The 11,986-nt window shown below is 41.5% G+C and overlaps 1 protein-coding gene across 1 annotated transcript in view; it reads left to right on the top strand.

Annotated features, from left to right (window-relative positions):
• Nucleotides 1-609: 609 nt before the first annotated feature.
• s100p (S100 calcium binding protein P) overlaps nucleotides 610-11,986 on the top strand; it is a 62,246-nt gene continuing 50,869 nt past the window's right edge. Inside the window, exon 1 of the mRNA XM_072254566.1 lies at nucleotides 610-669. The gene's annotated coding sequence lies outside the window, so the exon portion shown is untranslated. The remainder of the gene's footprint in view (nucleotides 670-11,986) is intronic.

The following is an 11,986-nucleotide window of genomic DNA, read 5'->3' as shown; positions in this document are numbered from 1 at the left end:
ACAGGGTAGACATCAGGCCCCGTGAGAACGTTCCCATCCTAGTTCCTTAGAGGTCACTGCAAACTCCTGTAATTTAGGGTAGTCCTTCCCTGAAACATGAATCAGATTCTGAGGATTCAGAGAGTGGTGTGATATTGGGAGAAGATGTGTCGAAACATAGTGTACATAATCTCGACCCTAGCCAACAAAACTCCTGGAACTGAGACTATAGCGCCCGTGACAGCCGATACAGGGTCAGGTGTTGGTAGTTTTCCTGTTGCAGCACCCTGCAGGAGTGGAAGAGTAAATGCTGGACAGGACTCTAACCCACATCACGAACCAAGGTCTGTCCTAGATGTGGCCTCCATAAGTCCTGGAGCAGTGTCGTAGATACTGGCTAGTCTAAGTTCAGTTCTATTCAGAGAGGCAGCTAAAGAGGTTGAAAGTACTTTTGCAGTGAGTGAGTAACGGCGGACACTTACTGGTATGCAGGGAAGAATGTAACCAGGTGACCGTGGAACATCCATTTTTTTATTGTTAAGGTGCACTTATATATTCACCTTGGTAATGCTGAAATAGCTACCTGTGCCTTTAAGAGAAAACAATGATGTCATTTTGCATGGGTGGAGTAGAACGAAGAGTTGCCATGTTCTAGAAAGGATGTCGTTCGAATGCTTTTTTCCAGGTTTGGTGAGGAAAGATTTTCACGAGTAAATTGATCAGCACTGGATAGCGTGATTGCTAAGTTCCATAATTGGCCTACTAGCGTGATTGAGGAGAACTCATTTCAAGGTCTAGCCTATATGTGTTTGGAAGTTAAGCACATGTGTTCCAAATATTCACCACTACTGTATTGATTCTGTATATTTTGTTTTAGTTATTTTCATACTGCACGCGTATTTTGATACCCTCTTTCTGCAATAAAACATCTAAAACAGATAAAGGAATTTAAGACCCGAAAAAGTATTTGTTGGCCTGTGTGTGTATTTTATCCCAGGCTACAAAATAAGCATTAAAACAGGAACAGGATTCTGTTTGAATGAAGCATGTCAAGTCTGGATTAATTCAAATAATTAAAGTTTACTTATAAAAAATACAAACTTACAGGAGCATGATGCATTTCTTAATAATGTATTAAAAATGTGTACCCTTTACAATGATTGGTGTTTCATTTTACACCAAGATACTGAAATACATAATTAACCATTAACTTTAAGTACCTGCACAGAAGAATCCAAGCAGGAAAGTCAGTTACAGGATTGGGGGAAATACCTGCTTTGTTCTGGTTGAGCTTGAATTTATTGGAGGATTGGCTTGCATGTCTGAGGGAGATAGAAACCTCCAAGCAAATCACAATCCCATTACATCCAATTACATCAATAGGATCTTGATGTAATTAGAAGCAAAAAGACAGTGGGAGATCTGTCAGGAAAAATCTATCAGCAAAAACTAACAAAATGACCAAAGGCACATTCTTTGAAATGTTTCTTTGGACAGTTTCTCTGCTCCTTGTACATCCTGACCTACAGACCACGATGAAATACATTTACAGTAGTTGGAATCCCTACTTATCATTTAAATCCCCCAGCCTTGCGGCTGACTTAAAGTCATCTTTTCTCCTCCTGTAGTTCCTTAACTCTCCCTGGTAGTTTTCTGCCAAGAAGTTACTTACATCCAATTTTTAAAAATGCATTTATTTGTTTTGCACATTTAGTTTGGCACTTTTATCAATAATTTTTATATGAATATTTTGAATTTAAACAGGGTTTACACCCAGTTTATGTTGACAACTGTCTGTACAACTTAACCACAGTTATTGCAGTAGAGAATAGAAGAAGAGCAACTGTGAAATATGAAACCTATTATTACTTGCATGCTAATAGAATCATAGAACACTACATAACGAAAACAGGGCCTTCGGCCCAACTAGGTTATGCAAACCATTTATCTACCTACCCCCATCAACCTGCACCAGGACCGTAGCCCTCTATACCCTTCTATTCCACATACTGATCCAAATTACTCTTAGATTTAAAAATTGACTCCGCATCCATCATTTATGCTGGCAGCTCATTCCACACTCTCGCAAACATCTGAATAAAGAATTTCCTACTCATGTTCCCCTTAAACATTTCTCCTTTTGCCCTCTAGTCTCACCAACTCTTAGTAGAAAAAGTTTGCTTGCATTTACCCTATCTATACCCCTCACAATTTTATACAGCTCCATCAAATCTCAAGAGGGAAGGAGAGAAGAGAAATGTAGTGATAATTGGGGTAGTATAGTCAGGGGAATGGGCAGAGTTCTCTGTTGTGAGGATAGAGCATCCTGAAGGCTGTGTTTCCTGCCTGGTGCCCGAGTTTGGGACATCTTATTTGACCTGCAGAGGAATTTGCAGTGGGAGGGGAAAGATCCAGTTGTCGTGGTCCTACCAATGACATAGGCAGAACAAGGAAAGTGTTTTTGCTGAGGGAATTTGAGCAGCTAGGGACTAAATTAAAAAGCAGAACCAAAAGACGGTGGTAATCACTGGATTACTACCTGAGCCATGTACAAATCGGCATAGGGTCAAGAACATTAGAGAGTTAAATACATGGCTCAAGGATTGGTGTGGAAGAAGTGGGTTTGAATTCGTGGGAAATTGGCACCAGTATTGGGGAAGGAGGGATCTGTACCATTGGGATGGGCTCCACCTGAACTGTGATGGGACCTGGATCCTAGTGAATTGCATAACTAGGGCTGGGGATAGGGCTTTAAACTAAATAGTAGAGGGGTGGGTTCAACAGATTGGAGAAGTATGGATAAAGTAAAAAAAAAGTATGGATAAAGGTAAAGTAAAAGCAAAAGATAAAAAAAGAATAAGAGTGGAGTGAAGAAAAGTCAAGTGCAAAAGAGTAAAAGATTACAAGTTTTTAAAAGCATAATGAGTGTAAGGGCACTTCATTTGAATGTCTGTAGTATTCGAAACAAAGTCAGTGAACTTGTGGTAAAAAATCAGTACAAAGGGGTATGATTTAGTGGCTATTACGGAAACGTGGTTGCAGGGTGGAGAGGATTGGGAATTAAATATCTAAGGACATCAGTTAATAAGGAAGGATAGGCAGGAAGTTAAGGGAGGTGTGGTAGTGTTCTTAATTGAAGATGAGATCAGGGCGATAGTGAGCGGCGATATAAGATCTAAGGAGCAGGATGTTGAATCCATCTGGGTAGAGATTAGGGAAAAAAATCACTGGTGGGAGTTGTCTATAGGCCACCAAATAATAACATTACCGTGGCACAAGCAATAAACAGTGAAATACCTGAGGCATGTAAGAATGGAACAGCAGTTATCATGGGGGACTTTAACTTACACATAGTTTGGGTGAATCAAGTTGGTCAATGCATTCTTAAGGAGGACTTAATTGAATGCATCCGTGATGGCATTCTTGAACAGCATATTACTGAACCTACAAGAGAAAATGCCGTCTTAGATCTGGACCTGTGCAATGAGACAGGTAAAATTAGTGATCTTGTAGTTAGGGATCCTCTTGGAAAGATTGATCACAGTATGATTGGGTTTCTCATACAAGTGGAGGGTTACACTGATCTAAAACCAGTGTATTATGCATAAACAAGGGAAACTACAATGGGATGAGGGAGGAGTTGGATAGGTTAGACTGGGAACACAGGCACTATGGTGGGACATTTGAGGAAAAGTGGAAGACTTTCAAACAGATTTTTCATGGTGCTCAATAAAAGTATATTCCAATTAAAAGCAAGAGATAGTAAGTACGGTGAGAGCCAGCGATGGATAACTGAGGAAATAAAGGAAGGCACCAAATTAAAAGCTTGTGCATACAAAGTTGCCAAGAATAGTGGGAAATTGGAAGATTGGGAAAACTTTAAAAAGCAACCAAGAACCGTTAAGTGAGCAATAAGGAAAGGGAAGATAGGTTATGAAAATAAACTAGCACAAAATATAAAAATAGATAGTAGAAGTTTTTGTAATTATATAAAGTGGAAAAAGGTGGCTAAAGTGAATGTAGTTCTCTTGGAGGATGAGAAAGGGGAATTGATACGGGGTAATGAGGAAATGGCAGAGGCCTTGAATGACTATTTTGTGTTGGTCTTCATGATGGAGGACACATGTAACATGCCAAAGAGAGAAGTTATGGACGTGATGGGAGGTGAGGACCTTGATACAATAGTTATCACTGAAGAGGTAGTGCTGATCAAATTTGTGGGCATGAAGATAGAAAACTCCACTGGTCCTGATGGAATATATCCCAGGGCACTGAAAGAAATAGCAGAAGTTATAATAGAGGCTTTGGTGATTATTTATTAAGATTCACAGGACTCTGGGCAGGTCTCGGCAGATTGGAAGACGGCGAATGTCACATTACTGTTCAAGAAAGGATGTAGGCAAAAGGTAGGTAACTATAGGCTGGTTAGTTTAACACCTGCAGTTGGGAAAATGCTTGAAGCTATCATTAAAGAAGAAATGGTGAAGCATCTGGAAAGAAATAGATCCATCATGCAGACACAGTATGGATTCAGCAAAGGCATGTCCGGTTTGACAAACTTACTGAAGTTTTTTGAGGATATGATGAACGCAGTGGGTAGAGGGGAACAAATGGACATTACTTACTTGGATTTCCAGAAGGCATTGGATAAGGTGCCTCAATATTCCTGGATTTCAGTGCTTTAAAAGGGATAGAGAGGGAGGAAAAAGGGGAGGAGGGGTGGCATTACTGGTCAGTGATACTATTACAGCTACAGAAAGGGTGGGTAATGTAGCAGGATCCTCTTTTGAGTCAATATGGGTGGGAGTCAGGAACAGGAAGGGAGCAGTTACTATATTGGGAGTATTCTATAGGCCCCCTGCTAGCACCAGAGATACTGAGGAGCAGATTGGGAGGCAGATTTTGGAAAGGTGCAAAAATAACAGGGTTGTTATCATGGGTGATTTTAACTTCCCTAATATTGATTGGCACCTGATTAATTCCAAGGGTTTAGATGGGGCAGAATTTGTTAAGTGTGTCCAGGATGGATTCCTGTCACAGTATGTGGACAGGCCGACCAGGGGGAATGCCATACTAGATCTAGTACTAGGTAATGAACCGGGTCAGGTCACAGATCTCTCAGTGGGTGAGCATCTGGGGGACAGTGACCACCGCTCCCTGGCCTTTATAATTATCATGGAAAAGGATAGAATCAAAGAGGACAGGAAAATTTTTAATTGGGGAAAGGCAAATTATGAGGCTATAAGGCTAGAACTTGCGGGTGTGAATTGGGATGATGTTTTTGCAGGGAAATGTACTATGGACATGTGGTCGATGTTTAGAGATCTCTTGCAGGATGTTAGGGATAAATTTGTCTCGGTGAGGAAGATAAAGAATGGTAGGGTGAAGGAACCATGGGTGACAAGTGAGGTGGAAAATCCAGTCAGGAGGAAGAAGGCAGCATACATGAGGTTTAGGAAGCAAGGATCAGATGGGTCTATTGAGGGATATAGGGAAGCAAGAAAGGAGCTTAAGAAGGGGCTGAGAAGAGCAAGAAGGGGGCATGAGAAGGCCTTGGCGAGTAGGGTAAAGGAAAACCCCAAGGCATTCTTCAATTATGTGAAGAAAAAAAGGATGACAGGAGTGAAGGTAGGACCGATTAGAGATAAAGGTGGGAAGATGTGCCTGGAGCCTGTGGAAGTGAGCGAGGTCCTCAATGAATACTTCTCTTCGGTATTCACCAATGAGAGGGAACTTGATGATGGTGAGGACAATATGAGTGAGGTTGATGTTCTGGAGCATGCTGATATTAAGGGAGAGGAGGTGTTGGAGTTGTTAAAATACATTAGGACAGATAGGTCCCCAGGACCTGACAGAATATTCCCCCGGCTGCTCCACGAGGCGAGAGAAGAGATTGCTGAGCCTCTGGCTAGGATCTTTATGTCTTCGTTGTCCACGGGAATGGTACCGGAGGACTGGAGGGAGGCGAATGTTGTTCCCTTGTTCAAAAAAGGTAGTAGGGATAGTCCGGGTAATTATAGACCAGTGAACCTTACGTCTGTGGTGGGAAAGCTGTTGGAAAAGATTCTTAGAGATAGGATCTATAGGCATTTAGAGAATCATGGTCTGATCAGGGAGAGTCAGCATGGCTTTGTGAAGGGCAGATCGTGTCTAACAAGCCTGATAGAGTTCTTTGAGGAGGTGACCAGGCATATAGATGAGGGTAGTGCAGTGGATGTGATCTATATGGATTTTAGTAAGGCATTTGACAAGGTTCGACATGGTAGGCTTATTCAGAAAGTTAGAAGGCATGGGATCCAGGGAAGTTTGGCCAGGTGGATTCAGAATTGACTTGCCTGCAGAAGGCAGAGGGTGGTGGTGGAGGGAGTACATTCAGATTGGAGGGTTGTGACTAGTGGTGTCCCACAAGGATCGGTTCTGGGACCTCTACTTTTCATGATTTTTATTAACAGCATGGATGTGGAGGTAGAAGGATGGGTTGGCAAGTTTGCAGACGCCACAAAGATTGGTGGTGTTGTAGATAGTGTAGAGGATTGTCAAAGATTGCAGAGAGACATTGATAGGATGCAGGAGTGGGCTGAGAAGTGGCAGATGGAGTTCAACCCGGAGAAGTGTGAGGTGGTACACTTTGGAAGGACAAACTCCAAGGCAGAGTACAAAGTAAATGGCAGGATACTTGGTAGTGTGGAGGAGCAGAGCGATCTCGGGGTACATGTCCACAGATCCCTGAAAATTGCCTCACAGGTGGATAGGGTAGTTAAGAAAGCTTATGGGGTGTTAGCTTTCATAAGTCGAGAGATAGAGTTTAAGAGTCGTGAGGTAATGATGCAGCTCTATAAAACTCTAGTTAGGCCACACTTGGAGTACTGTGTCCAGTTCTGGTCACCTCACTATAGGAAGGATGTGGAAGCATTGGAAAGTATACAGAGGAGATTTACCAGGATGCTGCCTGGTTTAGAAAGTATGCATTATGATCAGAGATTAAGGGAGCTAGGGCTTTACTCTTTGGAGGAAAGGAGGATGAGAGGAGACATGATAGAGGTGTACAAGATAATAAGAGGAATAGATAGAGTGGATATCCAGCGCCTCTTCCCCAGGGCACCACTGCTCAATACAAGGGGACATGGTTTAAGGTAAGGGGTGGGAAGTTCAAGGGGGATATTAGAGGAAGGTTTTTTACTCAGAGATTGGTTGGTGCGTGGAATGCACTGCCTGAGTCAGTGGTGGAGGCAGATACACTAGTGAAGTTTAAGAGACTACTACACAGGTATATGGAGGGATTTAAGGTGGGGGCTTATATGGGAGGCAGGGTTTGAGCGTCGGCACAACATTGTGGGCTGAAGGGCCTGTACTGTGCTGTACTATTCTATGTTCTACGTTCTATAAAAGACTTATCCATAAGATAAGATGCATAGAGTTGGGGGTGATGTATTAGCATGGATCGAGGATTGGTTAACTAATAGAAAGCAGAGAGTTGGGATACATGGGTGTTACTCTGGTTGGCAATCAGTGGTGAGCGGTGTGCCCTAGGGGTCGGTGCTGGGCTCACAACTGTTCACAATATACATTAACAATCTGGAAGAGGGGGCCACATGTAGTTTATCTAAGTTTGCTGATGATACCAAATTGAATGGAAAAACAAATTGTACAGAAGATATAGAGAATCTGCAGAGAGATTATAGATAGATTAAGTGAGTGGGCAAGGGTCTGGCAGATGGAGTACAGTGACGGTAAATGCGAGGTCATCCACTTTGGAAGGAGAAATGGAAGAGCAGGTTATTATTGAAATGGTAAAAATCGCAGCATGCTGCTGTGCAGAGGGACTTAGGAGAGCTTGTGTATGAATCACAAGAGGCTGGTCTGCAGGTGCTGCAGGCTATCAAGAAGGCAAATGGAATGTTGGCCTTCATTGCTAGAGGGATTGAATTTAAGAGCAGGGAGGTTATGCTGCAAATATACAGGGCACTAGTGAGGCTGCTCCTTGAGTACTGCGTGCAGTTTTGGTCTCCTTAATTGCGGAAGGATATACTGGCTTTGGAGGCGGTGCAGAAGAGGTTCACCAGGTTGATTCCAGAGATGAGGGGGTTAGACTATGAGGAGAGATTGAGTCACTTGGGTCTGTACTCACTAGAATTCAGAAGAGTGAGAGGAGATCTTATAGAGACATATAAAATTATGAAAGGAAAGATAAGATAGAGGCAGAAAAGTTGTCTCCACTGGTTTGTGAGAATAGAACTAGGGGACATGGGCTCAAGATTCGGGGTAGTAGATTTAGGACAAAGATGAGGAGGAACTGCTCTTCTCAGAAAGTGGTGAAGCTGTGGGATTCTCTGCCCAATGAAGCAGTGGAGGCTACCTCAGTAGATATATATAACGTAAGGTTGGATAGATTTTTGCATAGTAGGGGAATTAAGGGTTATGGGGAAAAGGCAGGTAGGTGGAGATGAGTCCATGGTCAGATCAGTCATGATCTTATTGAATGGTGGAGCAAGCTCGACAGGCAGATGACCAACTCCTGCTCCTACTTCCTATGTTCTCCCCTCAATCTTCAACATTCTAGGGAATAAAGTCCTAACCTATTCAAACTTTTCCTACGTCTCAGGTTCTCAAATCCCAGCAACATCCCATGTAAACTTTCTCTGCACTCTTCCAAACTTATTGATATCTTTCCTGTAGGTAGGTGACAAAAACTGCATGCAATACTCCAAATTAGGATTTACCAATGTCATATACAATTTTAACAAAACACCTTAATTCCTGTGCTCATACAATGATTTACGAAAGCCAATATGCCAAAGGCTTTCTTTACAACTATATCTACCCGTAACACCACTTTCAAGGAATTATAGATCTGTATTCACAAATCCCTCTGTTCTACCGTACTCCTCAGTGCCCTACCGCTCACTGTGTAAGACCTATCCTGGTTGGTCCTCCCAACATGTAACACCTTACACTTGTCTGCATTAAATTCCATCTGCCATTTTTCAGTCCAATTTTCCAGCTGGTCCAGATCCCGATGCAAGCTTTGATAGTCTTCCCAGTTATCCACCACCTTAGTGTCATCAGCAAACTTGCTGATTTAGGTTACGACATTATCATTCAGTTTGTTGATATAGGTGACAAACAACAATGGACACAACACTGATCCCTGCAGCACACATCCAGTCACAGGTTTCCAGTCAAAGACACAAATATCTACAATCACTCTCTGACTTCTTCCGCAAAGCCAATGTTTAATCCAATTTACTACATCATTTTGAATGCCAAGCAAATGAATTCTATAGACCAACCTCCCATGCAGGACCTTATGAAGGTCCATGTAGGCAACATCCACTGTCTTGCCTTAATCCACTTTCCTGGTGACCACATCAAAAAACTCTATGATTGGCTCGACTAAGCCCAAAGCCATGATGACTATCCATAATCAGTCCCTGTCTATCCAAATAATTATATATCTGGTCCCTTAGAATACCATCCAGTAGCATTCCTACTGCTGATGTCAGTCTCTCCATCCTATGATTTCCTGGTTTATTCTTAGAGCCTTTCTTAAACAATGGAAAAACATTAGCTATCCAAACCTCTGGCACCTCACCAGTGGCGAAGGATGTTTTAAATATCTCTGCTGGGCCCCTGCAATTTCTACACTTGCCTTCCACAGGGTCTGAGGAAACACCTTGCTGGGCTCTGTGGATTTATCCACCCTAATCTGCCTCAGAAAGCAAACACTTCCTCCTCTGTAATCTGTACAGGATCCATGACCTTGCTACTGCATTTCCTCATTTCTATAGACTCTGTGTCCATCTCCCCAGTAAATATAGATGCAAAAAATCCATCTAAGGTCTCCCCCACCTCCCGCTCCACACATAGATTACCACTCTGATCTTCCAGAGGACTAGTTTTGTCCCTTGCTGTCCTTTTACTCTTAATATGCCTGTAGCAGCCCTTAAGATTCTCCTTCACCTTATCTGCTAGAGCAACCTCATGTCTTCTCTTAACCCTCCTGATTTCCTTCTTAAGTATTCTTTTGCATTTCTTATGTTACTCAAGTATCTGTTCCTGCTTGCCTATATCTGCTATGTACCTCCTTTTTTTTAAAACAGGGCCTCAATAACTCTCAAAAATCCAGGTCCCCCCTGTTATCCTTGCCTTTTATTTTGACTGGAACATACAAACACTGTACTCTCAAAATTTCACTTTTGAAGATCTACCATTTACCAAGTACACCTTTGCCAGAAAACAATCTATCCAAATCCATACTTGCCAGATTCTTTCTGATACCATCAAAATTGGGCTTTCTCCAATTCAGAATCTCTACCCAAGGATCAATAGTTACCTTGAGACTAATGGTATTATGATCGCCAGATACAAAGTGTTCCCCTGCACTAACTTTTGTCACCTGCCCTGTCTCTTTCCATAAAAGGGATACTAGAGACAGTTCAATACTGGATCACACTTTCTCTAGTTGGGACTTCTACATACTGATTAAGGAAACTTCCCTGAACATGTTTGACAAACTCTTTCCCATCCTGCCCTTTAAGAGTTAGGAATCCAAGTCAATATATGGAAAGTTAATATCACCTACTAGCACAACCTTATATCTCTTGCAACAGTCTGTGATCTCTTTACAAATTTGCTCCACTAAATCTCATAGATTGTTGGGTGGTCTACAGCATAAACCCATTAAGATGGTCATATCTTTCTTATTCCTCAGTTCTTCCCATAAAGACTCACGAGACAAACTCTCCAGTCTGTCCTGACTGAACACTAGTGTGACATTTTCCCTGTCTAGTAATACCACCCCCCCCCATCCCTCCCACTGTATCATGTCTAAAACAATGGAACTCTGGAACATTGTGCTGCCAATCCTGCCTCTCCTGCAACCAAGTCTCACTAATGGCTATAATGTCACAATGATACATGCTGATCCATGCCCTAAGCTCATCTGCCTTACCTACAATACTCCTTGCATTGAAATATACACTGCTCAGAACATTAGTCCCACTATGCCCAACCTTTTGATTACTCTCCTTATATGTAGGCTTAACTTCTTTCTCTACAACTTTTCCACTATCTGCCGTGGCGCTCTGGTTCCCATCCCCCATTATTCCAAAGGAATAACATTCCTCTGTAACCGTCACAGTAAACAACTGGATGGAATCTGTCCTCAGCGATTCTATCAGCCTGCATTTACCAATTACTCTTGTTCTACCTTTACTACTTTACATGATGTTACATTGAAGTTAAGTATTTGTTAAATATTTTACCCTTTGACACAGCTCATTGGAATAGTTTGCTGGCTGCAGTGCTTTGGGTTTTGTACTTTCTGGCATTTTATTATTAACCTTGCGTATGATTGTAACTAAAGAATGGATGAAGGGAAAAGTATCTTTGAGTTGGTGTCCTATCATGTTCTCTGTTCCACCTTTATTTGAATTCTACCCCCATAAAACATTGTAGTTAAGGAAGAACAACTTCATTGATAAACAATTGTCCTTAATTTGAATGAAGAAATAAAATCTGATGTAGCTTGTACATTTCCCAAACTGTATGATGGAGGACGGATGACAAAATATTTGGCGCTCAGAGGTCTTTTTGAAAACCATTCATGAATATAGATTCACAAAATGTTATTATATCTCATGTAAACCAGATTTTAATTTGCTTAAAAAGCATTTCCATAAATTCATATGAACAAAGTATGTTGGCAACAATGTCAAATAATGTACACTTCACCAATAATTCTGCTTGACTATATGTTTCCTTTCATTCTCCCTCTTCTTGACTATGTAATTAGCTTTTGTCAATAGTACTGTAGCTAATGAAAACGGAGACACCTACTGGAGTTAAGCAGGAAATATAGATGTTAAATAAATGTTTAACTAAATGTTACTTCACTTATTATACTTATATCAATAATTCAGTGTTAATCACAGTTATTACTAAATTCACAAGACCAATTTACTAAATTGGTACTATATTTCAAAGTTATTATCATTTGAAGACTAAT

Source organism: Mobula birostris, chromosome 4, assembly GCF_030028105.1.
Source record: "Mobula birostris isolate sMobBir1 chromosome 4, sMobBir1.hap1, whole genome shotgun sequence".
NCBI lineage: Eukaryota > Metazoa > Chordata > Chondrichthyes > Myliobatiformes > Myliobatidae > Mobula > Mobula birostris.
The sequence above is the reverse complement of the archived record's forward strand: the minus strand, read 5'-3'. Positions and strand labels throughout refer to the sequence as shown.